The sequence below is a fragment of the Panthera leo genome, chromosome A2 (genome assembly GCF_018350215.1).
Source record: "Panthera leo isolate Ple1 chromosome A2, P.leo_Ple1_pat1.1, whole genome shotgun sequence".
Taxonomy (NCBI): domain Eukaryota; kingdom Metazoa; phylum Chordata; class Mammalia; order Carnivora; family Felidae; genus Panthera; species Panthera leo.
Genome location: NC_056680.1, coordinates 12,556,439 through 12,572,485, shown reverse-complemented (window position 1 = coordinate 12,572,485; position 16,047 = coordinate 12,556,439).

The following is a 16,047-nucleotide window of genomic DNA, read 5'->3' as shown; positions in this document are numbered from 1 at the left end:
TGAAGAATTAAAATCGCATCTGTTTGCAAATGACATGATAGTATACAAAGAATCCTAAAATTACACACACACACACACACACACACACACACACACACACACACACAACTGTGAGAACTAATAAATGAATTCAGCAAAGTTGCAGGATACAAAATCAACACTCAGAATTCAGTTGTGTTTCTATACACTAACAATGAACAATCCAAAAGGGAAGTTAAGGACATAATCCACTTGCAAGAGGACCACAAAGAATAAAACACTTAGGAATAAACTTAACCAAGAAAGCAAAAAACGTGTAAACTAGAAAACTTTAGTGAAAGAGAGAAGACACAAATAAATGGAAAGACATCCCATGTTCATAGACTGGAAGTCGTCATGTTGTTAAGATGTCACTATTACCCTAAGTGATCTATAGATGTAATGAATCCCTGTCAAAAGGCCAACAGCATTTTTTAAGAGAACGAATAAAATCCTTCCCAAAAATGCATATGGCACCTCAAGGGTAACAAAGTTGGGAGGTCTCAATTTGTGATTTCAAAACTTACTCCAAAGCTAAAATAATGAAAATAGCACGGTACTGGCATAAAGACAAACATGCAGAACAATGGAATAGAATAGAGGGCCGAGAAGTAAAACCTCACATATATAGTCAAATTATTTTCAACGAGGGTGCCAAGACCATTCAGTGAGGCAAGAGGAGTCTCTGAACAAATGGTGCTGGAAAAACTGGATATCCACATGCAAAAGAATGAAATTGAGGGGCGCCTGGGTGGCTCACTTGGTTGAGCGTCCAGCTTCAGCTCAGGTCATGATCTCGTGGTCTGTGGGTTCGAGCCCCACGTGGGGCTCTGTGCTGACAGCTCGGAGCCTGGAGTCTGCTTTGGATTCTGTGTCCCCCCTCTTTCTCTGCCCCTCCCCCACTCATGCTCTGTCTCTCCCTGTCTCAGAAATAAACATTAAAAAAATTTAAAAAGAATGAAGTTGACCCCTTACTTAGCACCATACACAAATGGTAACTTAAAATGATCAAAGACCTAAACATTAGACCTAAAATGATAAAATTTAGAAGAAAACAGAGGAGGGGGGGGCGCCTGGCTGGCTCAGTCAGTAGAATGTGCAACTCTTGATCTCGGGGTTGTGAGTTCGAGCCCCACGTTTGGTGTAGAGATTACTTGAAAAAAAAAAAAAAAAAACTAAACAGGGAAAAGCTTCACGACATTGGATTTGGCAAGGATTTCCCGGCCGTGACACCAAAAGCACAGGAAACAAAAGTAAAAACAGACAAAGTGGACTGCATCAAAATTTTAAAATTCTGTGCATCAAAGGACATGAACAGAGTGCAAAGGCAACCTGTGAAATGGTAAACAATATTCACTGAACATATATATGGTAAGGGACTAATATCCAGAGTACATAAAGAACTCCTATAACTCAACAACAGCAACCAAAAAACCCCCAAATAATCGAAGGAAGAGACAAAGGACTCGAACCGACAATTCTCCTAATGTGGTACACAAATGGCCAACAAACCTATAAAGATGCTCAACGTCATAGTCATAAGGGGAAATGCAAATCAAAACCATAATGAGATACCACCTCACACCCATCCGATGGCTACTATCAAACTAACAAGTGTTGGCGAAGATGTGAGACGTTGGAACCCTTGTGCGTGATGGGTGGGAATGTAAAAGTGATGCGGCCACTGTGGAAAGCAGTATGATGGTTCCTCAGAAAATTAAGAATATAACTGCCATAGACTCAGCAATTCTACTTTTGGGTATATATCCAGAGGAAATGAAAGCAGGACCTTGAGGAGATTTTTGCACACCCGTGTTCACAGCAACACTCAGAATAGCCAAGATGTGGAAGCAACCCATGTGTCCGTAGGCAGACGGATGGATTAACAAAATGTGACCTACCTACACAGAGGAATATTATTCAACATTAAAAGAGGAAGGAAATTCTGGCACATGCCACAGTGTGGATGGACCTTGAGGACATTATGCTAAGTGCAATGAACCAGCCACAAAAGGATAAATACTGTGTGATTCCACTTAATACGAGGCCCCTAGAGTAGTCACGTTCAAAGAGATTGAAGGTAGACTGGGGGGTGCCAGGGACGGGGGTGGGGGAGGGTTGGGGAGTCAGTGCTTCGTGGGGACACAGTTTCAGTTTTGCAAAATGACTGGTTGCATAACAACGTGAATATACTCAACACCACTGACCCGTCTGCCTAGAAGTGGTTAAGATCGTAAATTTCATGCATTTCTCACCACAATAAAAAAATGTAAATGATACGGGGAGGGTCATTCTTCACACTCCAGGAGGAAGGTAAAGAAAATAGCGGCAGAAGAAACTGCCAAGATGTGTGTGTGGTGAAGAATGAACCTGGCCTAAGAGAGGTCGGGCCTTTGCTCTTGGCTCTTGGGAGGTGACCTCCAGTCCTCTGGAATGTTCCGCCTGACAAGAATGTGTGTTTGTCTGCGGGTTATGGCCCACAGCATTTCAGTACTGCCTCTGGAGGAGATTGGAGACTGAATGTCAGCCATGTGGGCCGTAGATGACCAAGCCCCAACAAAACTGGGCACCGAGGCTCAGGCAAGATCCCTTGGTCGGCAAGATTGGTGTGCATTGTCGTGCAGTGTGGTTGGGGGGGAAGAACTGCCATCTGCGACACCCCGGGGAGAGGGTAACTGGGGGCTCCGCATTTGGACCCCCTCTGCGCCCTGCCCCGTGCATCTCTTTCCAGCTTCCAGTGAGTTCTGTGAGCCCCTCTGGTGAATGACCAAACCTGACAATGGTTTAGGTGTCAGATATGAGGACAGTTGGTGCTGCCTCTGTGGAAGGCAGTATGGCGGCTCGTCAAAAACTTGGACGTAGAATTACCATGTGACTCACTCCTTCCACCCCTAGCTATGGACCTCAAAGAACCGAACACAGAGAACTCAGAGATCCTTGAGCACATCGTTCATAGCAGGACTATCCACCATAGTCAAAAGGTGGAAACAACCCAAATGCCCATCAGTGGGTGAGTGAATGACCAGAATGGGGTGTGTCCAAACAATGGAATATTGGTCCTAAAAAGGAATAAAGCAGGGATATACGCTGCTATGTGGATGAACCCGAAAGAAGCCAGACATAGAAGGTCACAGAGCGTGTATCCATTTGAACATTTCTATGAAATGTCCGGAATAGGTAAATTCATGGAGACAGAAAAGCAGATTAGTGGTCAGGGGCTGGGGGAGGGGGGTGGGGAGGAGTGACTGCTCACGGGGATGGGATTTCCTTTGGGGTGATGAAAGATTCTGCGACTAGATAGAGGTGATGGTTGCACAAGTCTGTAAATACAGTAGAAACCATTGTGCCCCCCCTCCCGCCAAGATACATTCATCTGGACTCACACTGAGACCCTAATTTGGAAAGAAGACTCTTTGCAGATGTGATTCACATAAGGATCTCAAGGTGAGATCATCTTGGATTGGCAGTGGGTCCTAAATCCAGTAACAGGTGACTGTATACGAAAAGCATAAGGGGAAACAGACACAAGGCACAGAAGAGAAGGCCGTGAGATGAACGAGGCAGAGACGGGAATAATGTAGCCAAGGGCTCAACGGCAGCCGCCAGAAACCGGGAGCATGGGGCGGATTCTCCCTCGGAGCCTCCAGAAAGAATCAACCCCACCCTCACTCTGGTTTTAGTTTGTTTTTTTATTTGTTTGTTTGTTTGGGTTTTTCTTTTGTTTTTTGGCCTCCAGAAGAGTAAATTTCAGTTGTTTTAAGTCTCTCGTTTGTGCGAATTTGTTACGACAGCCTTCGGAAACAGTAACACCACCCAACGATACGATTCACAGTGGGCAGCACACACACATAAGCGCACACATGTGCTTGCACACACAGACACACACACACACACATAAACTCTGCTCCTCCTGCGGCCGTCCACACGGTCCAAACTCCTAGCCCTGAGGGCTGCTGCTGCTGCTCTGTCTGCAAATATGCACGTTCTTCCCTCTGCTCTTTTTCTTTTCTCTGGCGGGTTTTGGATTATTCATCTTCCCTGTACTTCCCTCCATCTTTTAGCCTCCACTTATAATTGTGAAATTGTGCCTCCCACCGTGTAAAATGGGGGCCGTGGTACATACTGCATGCTTCAGTCAAGCAAGGGCTCCAGAGCACTGCGAAAGGAACAGATGGGGCGTAAAATACCCTCTGTTGTGCCGGGAACGAAACTTAAAAGTATTTAAGGCACCACCGTGCATTGTGAACATGAATCACGTGGGAAGATCGCCATGATTTCTTACAGGAAAACAGAAGGGGTCAAAATAATGTGTAGGAGAGGGAACAGTTTGTGTGGAGGCTTCTAAAAAAAACCTGGAAAGAGAAACAAAAATGTGTGGAGAGAAGCGGCCTCCAGGGTTGGGGGTTGGGGACTCTGGGGGAGGAGGGACGCCTGCTTGTTATCCTTTTTGTTGCCTTTTCCACTCCCTTCACATTTCCCTCAAACATTTTCCCATCCGCACGTATCACATTTCCAGGAGAAATGCGCGCAACGGAAGGAAAGCCAGCAGGCTGTTAATTACCGCCGTTCTAGTGGGTGTCTGGTGGTATCCTTGTGGGTTTGATGTGCATTTTCTTAACGACTGGTGACTGTGGGGCATCTTTTCAAGTATGTGTCGATCACTTGTGTATCTTCTTTGGAGAACTGCTGTCTTAGTTTGGGTTGCTATAACAAATATGCCAGAAACTGGGGGGCTTAAACCACAAACATTTATTTCTCAGGCTTCTGGAAAGCTGGAGAGTCTGAGATCGTGTTTGGATTCTTGCTGAGGGCCCTCTTCCTGATTTATAGAAAGTCATCTTCTAGGAGCCTGGCAGAAGAGGAGAGAGGTCATCTCTCTACGTCTTTTCTTACAAAAAGGCACTAATCACACTCATGAGGCTCCACCCTCGTGACCCAATCACTTCCCAGAGGCCCTGCCTCTTAATACCATCACATGGGGGGATTTAAATTTCAACCCCTGAATTTTTTTTTGGGGGGGGGGACACAAATATGCACTCCATAGCAAATCTCTCTCTCTTTTTTAATGTGTATTTATTTTTGAGACACACACACACACACACACACACACACACACACACACACACACGGAGTGCAAGTGGGAGAGGGGCAGAGAGAGAGGAAGACACAGAATCTGAAACAGGCTCCGAGGTGTCAGCACAGAGCCTGACACGGGGCTCGAACTCACGAATCGTGAGATCATGTCCCGAGCCAAAGTCGGAAGCTTAACCGACTGAGCCACCCAGGCGCCCGAAAATATCTCCCCCCCTTTTTTTTCTTTTAAGTTTATTTACTTATTTTGAGAGAGAGGCAAATATCTCTTCAGATCTTCTGTCCATATTTTTTGAAGATTCCATATATAAGTGAGATCATACAGTATTTGTCTTTCTCTGACCTATTTCACTTAGCCGTAATGCCCTCAAGATCCATCCATGTGGTCACAAATGGCAGGGCTTCCTTCTTTTTTTATAGCTGAATAATATTCCAATATATATGCATTATATGTGTGTGTGTATACACTGCATTTTCTTTATCCATTCATCTATCAGTGAGCACTTAGGTTGTTTCCATGTCGTGGCTATTATAAATAATGCTGCAGTGAACTTGAAGGTGCAGATGTCTTCCTGAGTCGGTGATTTTGTTTCCTTTGGATAAATACCGGAAGCGGGGTGGCTGGATCATATGGGTGTTCGATTTTGAATCTTGTGAGGAGCCTCCTTACTGTTTGCCACAGTGTGGCTGCCTCCGTTTACACTGTCTCTCTCAAAGGTTCAAAATAGCCAAAGTGAAAGCAGTGAATCACTCACGTAGTGTTTAGTAGAAATTGTACACACACCAAAAACATGGTTTGCAAGCCGGGAGCACTCAAACTAAAACACGGGATGAGGCTCAGGGGTACGTTGCTGTAAAGCAGCTTTTACAGGAAGAAAGCAATGACTGTTTATGCCTCAAGGTGATTGGTTACAATGTTACAATTTTCAGCGGGGCTACCGTCATATCAACCTTGGGAAACAGTTCAAGTTTAACTTACCATTTCCAGAGGCACAAGCAAAGTGATCCAGGTCAAGTTAGCCTTGCAAACTAAGCTGAATTTTAAGCTTTGCCTGCAGGCCTCAACTGGTTCTGTCTCAGGGAACTTTCAAGGCCGGTCTCTGTCCTTGATTTTAACACTAGTGCGCAGAGGCTCCCTTTTCTCCGCACCCTTGCCAACACTTGTTATTTCTTATCTTTTCGATAATAGCCGTTCGGACGAGGCGTGAGGTGGTATCTCGTGGTTTTGATTGGCATTTCCCTGGTGATGAGTGACATTGAGCATCTGCGTGGATCTCTGTTCACTTTTAAACTGTGGGTTTTTTTATTGAGTTGTGAGGGTTCTTTATATATTCTAGATAGAAATCCTTTATCAGATATATGATTTGCAGATATTTTCTGCCTGTTGTGGGTTGTCTTTTGACCTTCTTGCTGGTGTCCTTTTGAAGCACAAAGTTTTGGGGGCGCCCGGGTGTCTCAGTTAAGCGTTAACTTAACACTCACTCGGTTAAGTGTCTGGCTCTTGGTTTTAGCTCAGGTCATGATCTCGCGGTTCATGAGTTCGAGCCCGGCGTCGGGCTCTGTGCTGACAGCTCGGAGCCTGGAGCTGCTTCGGATTCTGTGTCTCCCTCTCTCTCTCTGCCCCTCCCCCCGCTTGCACTCTGTCTCTCTCTCAAAAATAAATACACATTAAAAAAAATAAAAAATAAATGAAGCACAAAGTTTTTAAATTTAAGGAAATCTTGTTTCCTATAACCTATGTGTCCCAAAGGCTGCCTCCCATGCAGGATGCTGGTGGTGTTTCTGGGGGGCAGTGTGCCCCGCTTTGTACACAGCCCCTGTCCGTTTCAGGCTGTGGTTCTCACCCGGGACAGTTCTCCTCCCTGACCCCCAGGGGGCTTTGGGGGATGTGCGGGATATTTTGGGCTGCCACAACTCTTGGGTGGGGGAGGCTACTGGCCCCTAGTGGGTCGGCCCAGGGATGCCGCCTAACATCCTACGATGCACAGGGCAGCCCCCGCTCCCCACCGGCAAAGAATGATCCCGGCCCCAGATGTCCGTAGTACCCAGCTTGGGAACTGCCTGTTTAGGGTAATTTCACGAGTGAAGCCCAGTGATTGGTGAGTATCAGGCGGCAAGATGAAGGCTGTAATTGGGCCCCCTGGTCAGCAAGAGGGGGGCTGAAGCAGGCGGAGGAGAGGAGACCCAAAGGAAGAAGTCACAGAGAGGCAGCCTTGAGGTCACTTGGGCCTCAAATCGTCCCGGGCGCCTGGGCTGGGAGGTGAGATAGAGCCTCGGTGCTCTGCAAAGTGCTTCTCAGCTGACAGGTGAACAGGGGTCCAGGGGGAGGGGAGCACGGCACCCTCCAGGGGCTACTGCCCGGCCGAGTGTTCACGGAGGAGATGAAATCGGGGCAGTGGACAGAGGGCTCTTCCAGCCTTGCCGTCTGGCTTCAAGGAACTTTGGCCTTCTGGTCCCGTCTTCTGCTGGAGACTCTCCTGGCGGACTCTAGGGGGCAGCAAGGCCCTGGCTCGCCAGTATCCACGTTTATCAGCCCTCTGGCCAGTTCGGTCAATTCAGATGAAATTGCTTGTGTCTTTGCACGCTCTAAAAAAAAAAACAAACAAAAAAAAAAACAATCAACGTTCACAGATGATACTCATATTTTACTATTTCTTCTATCTTAGTGGACTTCTGCTGACAGGCTTGTTGTAGAAAATTGAGATAATCAAGGGGAGAGTTATCAACCATCCAGAATTGTCACCAGTAAGACCGGCACGATTCACATTTTGGAGCACAGAATTCCAATCGAATTTCAGACAATACAGAGTGGAAACGTACGTTCGTAACCTGCCTCTCTTTCGTCTGTAATATCATGGACATCTTTTTGCGTCAAGTACCCTTGAATGCCTTCACTCTTTTTTTTTTTTTTTTAATGTTTATTTTTGAAAGAGAGAGAGGGAGAGAGAGACACCGAGCGTGAGCAGGGGAGGGGGTAGAGAGAGAGACACACACACACACACAGTATCTGAAGCAGACTCCAGGCTTTGAGCTGTCAGCACAGGGCCCGACGACCGTGGGGCTTGAACTCACTTGAACTCACAACCCGCAAGATAGGGACCTGCGGGGAAGTCTCCCCCTCCAATGCCATCACTCTTAAAGGCCTAGTGCACTTTGTTTCACATTTCGGTGGTGCACCAGGGCATTGTGCCTCTCCTGGAACCCCTCAGCTGAGCACTCTGGATCGTCACCTGTCCTTGTCCAGCCTGTCCAGCTCTGTAATGTGGAACATTCTAGCTACTGGTGGAGGTTTCAATGCTGGGGTTGTCAGTCTTCATAGAGAACGCCACATCATGAGAAGATTAGGTCTGTTTGGAGCACTTCCAAGAAGGGAGATTTAAATTTTTTTTTTTTTTTTTTTTGCCCAAGAACTTATAAGGCTCAGGCAGACACCTGGTCTTCAGGAAGGATGTGCTTGGGGGCCCCAGTGGGGTGAATGGCAGCCCCCCAGAAGTTACATCCAAACCCCGACACCCGGAACCTGGGACTGCCTCCTGGTTTGGAAAAGGGTCTTTGCGGATATAATTAGGTGAGTCTCTTGAGATGAGATCATCCTGGGTCATCCGTATGGGCCCTAAATCTGATGCCGAGGGTCCTTAAAGGAGAGGCAGAGAGAGACTGAGACGGAGAGGAGGAGAAGGCCGCGTGGAGGCCGAGGCAGAGACTGGGGTGACACGGCCCCAAGCCAAGGACACGAGGAGCGCCCCCGAGCTGGAAGAGGCCAGGGAGGACCCTCCCTCCCCTAGAGCCTTCAGGGGGAGCATAGCCCTGCTGGCACTTTGCTTTCAGACTTTTTGGCGTCCAGAACTGCGAGAAGGTAAATTTCTGTTGTTTTAAGGGGCCCATCCGTGGTTATTTGCTGCAACAGCCCCAGGAAGCTAATACAGCATCCAGTCAGAGAAACGAAGGGACTTCTGTGTGGAAAAGAGGGTGCCGTGACTTTGGCCATGCCGGTTGGTCAGCTCCTAGGGACTCTGCTGCCCCCTGGGCTGACCCCTTTCCTGGGGGGATCCTCTGGCCTGAGATTGTCTAGTGAGTTTGGACAGGAAGCGGTTTTCTTTCTTTCTTCTTAAAGACTTTATTTTATTTTTTGGGGTTTATTTATTTATTTTGAGAGAGACAGAGAGAGAGAGAGAGAGAGAGAGAGAGAGAATCCCAGGCAGGCTTCGCGCTGTCAGTACAGAGCTTGATGTGGGGCCTGATCTCATGAACCATGAGATCGTGACCTGTGCCAAAGTCGTCAGTCGGACTCAACCGACTGAGCCACCCAGGCTCCCCCGGGAAGTGGTTTTTAGACTCCTCCCCAGGCTGCCTCAAATCTAGGACAAGAACTGTGGCCACCAGGCTCTGAGATGAACCGGGAGATGCAGGGAAGAAACAGCCTGAACCTTTGAGAATGCCCTGATGTGACCGGTTAGAGCTGGATGCAGGCCGTCACCTGAGCACTTGCCTTGGCCAGGGGCCTGGGACTATGCCCAGGGGGTCGTGGCCCGGGGAGTACGAGGCTGTGCTTGGATGCTTGCCCACCGTGCTTGGGTGACAGAGGGCTAAATGCCTCCATCCCCTTGGACCGCACACACATGTCCCCTACAAAGGGGACGGCGACAGCTACTTCCAAGGAAGCCAGCTTCTATACACAGGCATCCGGCTGGATTTTTGTTTTATTTTCCTTCGATGAAGGCAGTGTGATAGACTCTCCACGTAGTATTTATCATTTCTAGGGTCTGAAAGTGTACAACTGGGTGGCCTCCGTACCCCCCAATTTTTCATCAACCCCCGCTCATCAAACCGTCACTCCCCATCAGCCCCTGCCCTCAGCCCCTGGTAGCCTCCATCCTACTTTGGACTCTATGGATTTGCCTATTCTAGGGACCTTGCATGAGTGGAACCGTGCAGTATTTGTCCTTCTCTGGCTTACTGAACCATAGCTTTTGAACGAGCAAATTAACTATGAAGGGTGGTGTGGCTAAGTCACCTGGCAGGCCCCCACCGACCGCGGGCCCTGGGTTCCCTCCCTTCCTTCCTGTGCCTCATCTCCTGTGGAGAAGCCCTTCTACCCCCCCTGCTCTGTCTCCAGCCCGCATTCCTGCCTTTTAGGCTAATTGGAACTGATTGGGTTCCAGAGAGTTCCGGAAGCCCCCCTCGGCGATCAGAGAGACCCCCGATGTCCCAAGGATTTGCTCAGTGAACTGCCAACCCTGAACAATTAAGAGCATTTGCTGGGATTGTGACCAGACGCTGTGGACCCAGAAGTCGGGCCAGGCGCCCTCTCTGCGGACCCAGATTGCATTTGGCTTGTGAATGAACCCAGCATCCAGCTGTCCCCCGACCCCCATAAGGGACCCAGGCCAATGTTCATCTTTTGTCTTTCTTTGTGTTTTTTTCCTCCTCCCTGTGCTGAATCTCCGGGTTCTGGTTCACGGCTGTCTGAAAGATCCGCTTAATTTTCCTTCTGGGGCGCCTGGGTGGCTCAGTTGGTTAAGCAGCCAACTCTTGATTTCGGCTCAGGTCATGATCTCACGGTTTGTGAGTTCAAGCCCCGTGTTGGGCTCTGCACTGATGGTGTGGAGCCTGCTTGGGAGTCTGTCTCTCCTTCTCTCGGCCCCTCCCCTGCTTGTGCTCTCTCTCTCTCTCTCTCTCTCTCTCTCTCGGAATAAAAATAAATAAACGTTAATTTTCTTCTCACAATTGAACATTTTAGCAAAATCAGACTTTTGGAGAGTGCTGTGTTCTCCCACCCCCGTGGGTGTCCCCGTGGCCATGAGGTGTCCCCTGCTGATAAGCATGTGGCCGGCACAGTTCTCCCGGAAACACTTGGTTCGCAGCTGAAGCCTGTTCTCTCTCCTGAATCCAGCAAGGCAGCCAGGAGGTCCAGAAGGGGCATCGGCCTCTGCAGAACGAGTGGTGGCCTGGCACACGCCGTCCGCAGTCCCCAAATGCAGGTAGATGTGTTTCCTCTCTTGCTGCCCGTTGAGGAGGACACAGCCTCTGTCGTGGGCCGAATTGTGTCCCTCACCAATGCTACTACTGACCCCCGGAATTGCACGGCGCGACCTGATTTGGAAAGAGGGTCTTTTTGGATTTAACCAGGCTAAAATGAGGTCATTAGGCTGGGCCTTGATCCAGTGTGACTAGTGTCCTTAAAAAAAAAAAAAAAGGCGAAATTTGGACACAGAGAGAAGACATGCACAGAAGGAAGACGGGGAGAAGAGGTGGAGGCAGGAGGAGGTAGAGGCAGAGATTGGGGTCACGCGGCACCAGCCAGGGAACGCCAGAGTCCCCAGGGGCCGCAAAAGGCCTGGAAGGATCCGCCCCTAGAGCCTTCAGAGGGAGCATGGCCTTGCTGATACCTTGATTCTGGACTTCTGGCCTCCAGAACTCTGGGGTAACAAATTCCTATTGTTTTTTGTTTAAAAAAAATTTTTTTTTAAACGTTTATTTATTATTGAGAGACAGAGCATGAACAGGGGAGGGGCAGAGAGAGGGAGACACAGAATCTGAAGCAGGCTCCAGGCTCCAAGCTGTCAGCCCAGAGCCCGACGCGGGGCTCGAACTGATGAGCCATGAGATCATGACCTGAGCTGAAGTCGGACACTTAACCGACGGAGCCACCCAGGCGCCCCAAAATTCCTATTGTTTTATGCCCCCCAGTTTACGGTGCTTTATTCAGTAGCCCAGGACACTCACATCGCAGTAGAAGCCGAGGGCTCCTGAAGCGGCTGACCTTGCAGGTGCCGCTTCCCATCTGAGGCGCGACCCAGACCTCAGATGGCACCCTCCAGCCCAGGGCCTGCCCCAGACAAGGGGTCCCCACACACAGAAACACTCATTCCGACCCCCACCCCCGCCCCACTTCCCATGCTGAGGTTTGCCAGTTTGCTCAGTCAGGACATTTTTTAAAAATATATTTATTTATTTAAGTCATGTCTACACCCAACATGGGGCTTGAACTCACAACGCCAAGATCAAGAGCTGCGTGCTTTTCTGACTGAGCCAGTCAGGCACCCCCAGGGCATTTTAACACATGGCTTCCTCATCACGTGACTTCCAACACCAAAAGCAGATTTCGAAGAGGTCCCAGCTATTTTGCCCATTTTTCACGTTCCCAGAAATCCTGTTCTTTTTTTTCTAACTGAAATGCACCTCCCAAACAAGTGTTTCTCCCCTATAAAGATTTTCTGTTGGTTCTGAGCCCTTATAAAATATTTTGTGCCTTTGGGAAACATCCCTGTGTTTTAATTTGTATTAGAACAGAGGATATGCTTGTTGCAAAAAGTACGTGAGATCAAGAGGGTCTCTCTAGGTTTCTCTGAGGGTTTGGTGTGGATCCTTTCCGATACGTGTATGTATCTGTTTTTATTTTTTTTAGAGAGGGGGAGAGTGTGTGCAGGGGAGAGTGACAGAGGGGGAGAGAGAGAGCGTGTGTTTTAAGTAGGCGGGCTCAATTCCACGACCCAGGGATCATGACACGAGCCAAAATCGAGGGTCAGACGCTCAACCGACTGAGCCACCCCAGAGCCCCATGCGTATGTATCTTTCCACAGGTGCACGCTTGTTATTCAACCGAAAGGTATTCATGTGCAAAGAAAGATCGCCCAAAGATCCCTGCCTCGTGGGGCTCACCCTGTAGTGAAGGGAGCTAGACAACACACGGTAAACACGGTAAATAAGTTATCTGGTACATCAGATGGTCGTTCTGTGAACAAGGAACAGAGCTGAGAAAGCTGTGAAGGTGAGGACATCGGGGTGTGAGAGCAGCAACCGTACGTCTTACCAAGAAGAGGGTGAGGAGGTTTGCCACGAAGGTATCCAGCTGACGTGTGTTCCAGGCGGCGAGAGCAGCCAGTGCAAAGGCCCTGAGGCAAGAGCGCCTGGGTGGGAGGAGGAGCCTTCGGGAGTTCTGGAGCAGAGGAGTGAGTATTCTGCCATCTGTTTGCCAGGACAGGGACTGGGAGACCTGTGGGGGCCGCGTCGTCTAGGCAGGTGATGATGGGGCTCACCCAGGGCAGGACAGCAGAGGTGAGGAGAAATGGTCACATTCTGGAAACTCTTTAAAGATAGAGGCAGCATGACTACCTCAGAGGCAGCAGGGAGCTGCTGCCCACAGTTTTTGTCCCGTTCTTCAGTTTCCGTACAAAAATGGAATTATCATCCTCAAATTGTGCGGGATGGCCAGGAATTGGCAAACTAGAGCCCCCAGGCCAAAGCGGACCTGCAGCCTGGTTTTGTAAATAAAGTTTCATTGGCACACAGCTACTCTCATTCATTTACACACGGCTTGCGGCCACTTTCCTTCTCCAGTGGGGTTGAGCCGTGAACTGCCTGTACAGGCTATCCCTCACTTTATTGTGCCTCGCTTATGCCGCTGTGCAGGTGACATGTTTTTCACAAACCCAAGGTTTGTGGCAACGGCAACCTTGCAGTAAGCAAGTCTATCAGCACCGTTTTTCTAACAGTGTTTGCTTGTTTTGTATCTGTCTGTCATATTTTGGTAGTTCTCGTGATATTTCAAACCTGTTCGTTATCGTTGCGTTTGTTACGGTGATCTGTGATCAGTGATTACAACTCACTGAAAGCTTAGCACTTTTTAGCACTTATAAAGTATTTAAAAAAATTTTTTTAATGTTTATTTATTTTTGAGAGAGAGAGAGAGACAGAGCGTGAGCAGGGGAGGGGCAGAGAGAGAGGGAGACATAGAATCCAAAGCAGGCTCTAGGCTCCGAGCTGTCAGCAACAGAGCCGGACATGGGGCTCAAACACCCAGACCGTGAGATCATGACCTGAGCCGAAGTCGGGCACTTGACCAACTGAGCCATCCAGGCGCCCCTGTATCTTTCTGTTTAAAGACCTCAAGTGGCTTCTGTTCTCCCACCCTGATCCCTGACTGATACGCTATGTCTTGATATGTAATACATTATGATACAGCCATAGAACTAGACACAATTTCAGCCACCCTAAAAGGATGCACGTGGTAGGCTGAATAATGTACCCCCCAACCCAAAGACATCGGTGTCCTAATCTTTGGAACCTGCAGATGTTATGTTTATGGCCAAAGGGACCCTGCAGATGTGATTACATTAAGGATCTTGAGAGGACAGTGAGATTGTCCTAGATTTGCAGGTGGGTCCTGAATATAACCCCAAGTGTTCATTTATTTTATTTTATTTTTTTAATTTTTAAATGTTTATTTATTTATTTTGAGAGAGAAAGAGAGAGAGAGAGAGAGAGAGAGAGAATCCCAAGCAGGGTCCGTGTTGTCAGCACAGAGCCCGACACTGGGCTCCATCTTACGAACCACGAGATCATGTCCTGGGCTGAAATCAAGAGTCGGACGCTTAACCGACTGAGCCACCCAGGCGCCCCTGCCCCCACGTGTCCTTATGAGAGGGAAGCAGAGGACAGTCTCACACGGCGTAGGCGATGAGGCCACAGAAGCAAGAGGTTAGAGTAATGCAGGAAGGGGCCACGAGCCTGAAACTCAGGTCACACTGCTTCTATTTCCATCCAGATGCCAGGGAAGGCAAGGACACGAATTTTCCCCTGGAGGCCCCAGAAAGAGCCAGCCTTGTCGACACCTTGACCATAGCCTGATGCCGCTGACTGCAGACTTCTGGCCTCCAGACCGTAAGGGGATACGTTCGTGTTGTTCCAGCCGCCAGGTTCACGGCAATTTGTTACAACAGCCATGGGAAGCAAATACAGTCGATCCTCGAACAACGAGGGGGGTAGGGCGGCTGACACTCACTCCCCGCACCATCCCCCTTAGCCCACGGTCAAAAATCTACAGATAACATCCGACTTCCCCAAGACTTAACTGCTAATACCCCACTGGTGACCAGAAGCCTTACCAATAGCACACATAGTCAATTAACCTACGCCTCGTATGTCACATGTATTCTATTCTGTATTCTTACGATAGAGCAATCTAGAGAAAAGAAGATCTTAGTAAGAAAATCATAAAGAGGATGGGGGCGCCTGGGTGGCTCAGTCGGTTGGGCGTCCGACTTCAGCCCAGGTCACGATCTCACGGTCCGTGGGTTCGAGCCCCGCGTCGGGCTCTGCGCTGACAGCTCGGAGCCTGGAGCCTGTTTCTGAGTCTGTGTCTCCCTCTCTCTCTGCCCCTTCCCCACTCACGCTCTGTCTCTCTCTCTCAAAAATAAATAAACATTAAAAAAAATGTTTTTAAATGGGGTGAACTGGGGGTGCCTGGGTGGCTTAGTCAGTTAAGTGTCCGACTTCAGCTCAGGTCAGGATATAATGGTTTGTGGGTTCGAGCCCCGCGTCGGGCTCTGTGCTGACAGCTCAGAGCCTGGAGCCTGCTTCGGATTCTGTGTCTCCCTCTCTCCCTGCCCCTTCCCCGCTCACCTTCTGTCTCTCTCTGTCTCTCAAAAATGAATAAACATTAAAAAAAATTAAGAAAAAAAAAAAGAGCCGTGCGTCTTAAGTGGACCCGCCCACGTGAAATGCGTATTGTTCAAGGTCAGCTGTACAGCAGGCACAGATTGTTCGGCAAGTTGTTCTTTCATTGAACAATCTGTGCTGTATCTTTCCGTGTCAGCGTTATCTGGCTCCTCTCTGCTCTTTACATCAGCTACCTGCTATCTCGTTGGGTGGACGTGACCTTGTTTACTTAGTCCTTCTCCCCTCCTGATGGGCATTTAAGGTCCCTCCAAGGTTTCGCTGTTGCCCCGTCCGCTCACAGCTTGGTATGCGAGCATTCATTAACTGCATTTGGTCTTTTTCCCCCTTTTTGACTGATGAAAAATGACTCGTGTGTTCCTGATGAAAAGGGCCCTGGGGCTTATCCGCCTCCACCCCCGCCACCCCCCTCTCCCCCCCGCCCTACCCCCGCCCCTGGCTCTGCTCCCTCCACGACCGGCCTGGGACCCGTTCCCAAAC